General features: G+C 36.1%; 1 pseudogene; it reads right to left on the reverse strand.

The window, feature by feature from the left end:
* Positions 1-515: 515 nt before the first annotated feature.
* Positions 516-824, reverse strand: LOC129073773 (alpha-ketoglutarate dehydrogenase component 4-like; annotated as a pseudogene).
* Between the last annotated feature and the right edge of the window lie 2,908 nt (positions 825-3,732).

A 3,732-nucleotide genomic window follows, 5' to 3' on the forward strand; every position in this document is an offset into this window, starting at 1 on the left:
TTTTTTTACACTGTTAAGTTCCCCAATAAATTCCTTGAGCATCCTTATAACCAGTGTTGTGAACTCTGCATCTGACAGATTGCTTGTCTCCATTTCTTTTAGCTCTTTTTCTGGAGTTTTGATCTGTTCTTTCATTTGGATCATGTTTCTTTGTCTCCTCGTTTTGGCATACTCCCTGTGTTTGTTTTTATGTATTAGGTATGGCTGCTTTGACACTATGTCTTGATCTGCATTGTCTGCATACTTTGCAATCTTGACCAGAAGCCTAATTTCCATTCTTAACAACATTGCATTTAATATGGAGATTTTATTTTCTGACTCTGGACATGTTGAAACAGAAAAACACTCAGGAGTACAATGTGTTGTGATCAAATAAGCCTATTATATTTCGAAATCATTTGGTTTATTTTGAGATTCATTTTGACACACAAACACACACATTTGTCATTTTGGAAGTCCTTTAATTGTAAAGACTATTCTTTTGTCTGATGACAAACAGCAGCCAGTGTCAGTGATTATTCTGGACCTCCACATTGGATAAATTTGATTTGTTCTTGAGACATAGATTTCCTTCTGTATTTCTGAGGTAATGTTTTTATTATTTCTGCAGTGTCTGGTAGACCCTGATGTATCAGCCAATCTGGCAATTTACTTCCTTTAAAATGCTGTGAAATTGAAGAAGAGTGAGATGGTAGTCCTGAGGATCTCAAAACTTCTGATACATTGGGTTTAGGATGGTCTCTTCTGTTAGGGAACCTTATTTATGGAGTATGTGGCTTGACTACCTGAACAACCCTGCTAGCAGATGCCATCTTACTGCCCATTATGACCTATAATGATATATTTTAAAGGATGTTTCTATACTGAAGATAATTTTGATTGTTGACACTTTTAATATTCATGAGTTAGTCCAACCAGGTATGAGTATTATTTTTAAAATAACTTCAATAATAACATTAAAAGGACTTAAATTTGATATAAACATTTTTCAATAAGTGCATTTTTACTATTGAGTAAAAATTTCAAATATAAAATTTAGCTAACCCCTTTTCAGTGATGGCTTGATAATTTGGGCTTTTATTTCCCTCTTAAGTCTCAGCCATTTAATGAACAAGAGCACATGAGTATAATTTTATAATTGCTTGTCCCTACATTAACTAAACCATAGGAAGCAAATGTTAATAGAGTAGTATTTCAATTGCTCTAGTAAAAGTTTTATAGTCTTACTGTTTTTTGTGTCTCTTTAATTGTAAATGTAACAACAAAGGTATTATACAAGTATGATTTGCTTGGTTGTGATTCTCAGGAAAGGAATAGCATAGATTCTATTCTTTACAAACATGCTTTATTTCAGTCATTTTAAAACCAAAAATGTAGTCTTGACAATGATCATGCATAGTGGTGTATACTACAATTCATCATGAAGATGATTACTGCTATACTTCTGAGATATTGCAAGTTTGGTTTCAGACCACCACAATAAAACGAGTATTGCAATAAAACAAACAAACAAACAAAAAGACAATAAAAACCAAAATAAAGACATCCTGGATTTGGTAGGAATAACCAGAGTAATGAAATTAGAGGAGAAATAAAGTGAGTTTCAGTAAAATGTGAACATTTATTAACTGATGTAGGGAACCATCCTGCCTGGTTTCAGGGACTGTAGCTTCACTGACAGCGGAGAGGGCCCCAAGGCTGGGGCTGAGCAAAGAGGCCTTGGGAAAATAGGCCACTAAGGTGACAAAACCTGTCCCCCTGGCAGGGGCACCCTGCCTCCCTCACGTCACCCTGCTTGGCCCTGGAGGATGGCTGGTTAGTCAATGACAGGTAAGATCCCTAAGACAGGGAAGGACTTGGGAGACATGGAGAAGGGGCAAAAGACCTTCACCCTTCAGCTTTGTCATGGCCGGAGTCCTCATTCTATTTGAAAGAAGTCTCCTTATCTCTTGGCTGCTCTGCCTGCTGCCTGACCTGGTCAGTGAAACAATACTAAAAGCAGGTATAGCCCTAAACTGGATCGGGCGGTTCCCAGGAATAATTAGGCCTGGAAAAAACATATATTAAGTCCTATGAAACTTACTCTGCTAAGAATGCCCTCGAGTTAATGAGTACTGATGTTTGGGGTTGAACATAGAATGTGATCAGTTTCCCAGGTTTCAGGGCCGAATGGGCACCACCCTGTCTACCAGACCCTGACCTGAGGCAAATCTCTGTGTTCCTGCTATTGTTATCTATGATCTTTAATTGTTTTCTGAAAACAAAGCCTTTTGACATTGACTGATGAGCTTTGCATCCAAGCTGTATACCCCTGTGCATAGCATTCTCAATAAAAGACACTTCAAGAGAAGGGCATGGAGCATTCTCCACTAGAGGGAATCGCCACCCCCTTTTCCTGGCAGACCAAGAGTGCTGAAATGACTTATTTTATTTTCCTACATCGGCGGCAACCCCCGGGGGACTATGCTTGGGACAGGGTACGCCCATCAAACTGATTTATATACATAATATATATCACATGTATTATATATGTGTGTGTATATACTTGCCACCCTAAGCTATATATTAAAACTTAATTACACATATAGATAAGTAGATATGTGAAATAAAATTATTTCCATTTACATAGCTTAAGCAATTGTTCAAGTGTTTACTGATTCTCTGCAATTTTATTAATCAATTTTAAAAATATAGCAAATTTTAGTGACAGCCATTTTTATTTGATTCAGAGATGCATTGGCCCCATATTATGACTTTTTAAATTGAGGTATATGGTGTTAATCCATGTTAAATTTTCAGCCTCAATGTCAAAACTTTAGTGAAGCATTAAGTTACCATGTGGTACATATTTATCTAATTGTCAACTCAGGTAGGTTATTGTAAATTGGTAACCAAACAGGAGATTAAATTTTAATTTAATTTGGAACCATAGTTGTAGCCCAAAATTCATAAAAATTATCACCTTGGGGTGCAACATTGAAATGAAAAGTATTAGATTCAGAAGAGCTTCTGATACAAAAGATGAATTTATTATTTATTATAAATCGAGCATACATTTGTTCCTGGAGAGCATATCTGTAAATTTTAAAGCATCAACTAAAGGATTTACCTAATTAGAGGAAAAACACAGGAAGATAAAGGTGAGTTTCATTTTGTCTTTGAGAGCTTTGAAAAGGATTTCTGGTCACACTCCAGGCAATACAATTAAAGACGGGAGAAGTTTCCAAATCTCCTGGAACAAATCACAGAATTTTAAAGCTAGGAAAGTTTGGTGTGATGATTCATGCATCATGAAAATCTATATCTCAGATACCGAACATATAAATTTCAAAAGCTTACAGCTAAATTCCAAGAGAAGCTGTTAACTTACAGGGATATATAAATCCTATAGGGAAAAAAGGAAACCTTGAATTTAACCTGATATTGTCTGATATGCCAGAAATTATACAGTCAAGCCTAAATGTGCTAAAGCATAGCGTGTAAAAAGTAGCATTTTGACTGTTAGGTAACTGCATATGCCTGGAAGTGATTCAGGAGAAGCTCTGGATTCTAAATTTAGAGGACATTCCTATTTTCTCCAGAGGAAGCAAGTCTTATTACATAGTAATGTGCAAAGTCCTCTAGCCTATAAATAGGGTGTCTAACTTGTCTCCTAAATCGAGGTGGTAATTCCAACAATGGCAGTAAGAATGAGAACTAGAGCTAAACAGTGAGAAGGAGATAATGAAAGTG

Source organism: Pteronotus mesoamericanus, unplaced genomic scaffold (genome assembly GCF_021234165.1).
Source record: "Pteronotus mesoamericanus isolate MK-2021 breed Mesoamerican mustached bat unplaced genomic scaffold, CSHL_Meso_final contig_43, whole genome shotgun sequence".
NCBI lineage: Eukaryota > Metazoa > Chordata > Mammalia > Chiroptera > Mormoopidae > Pteronotus > Pteronotus mesoamericanus.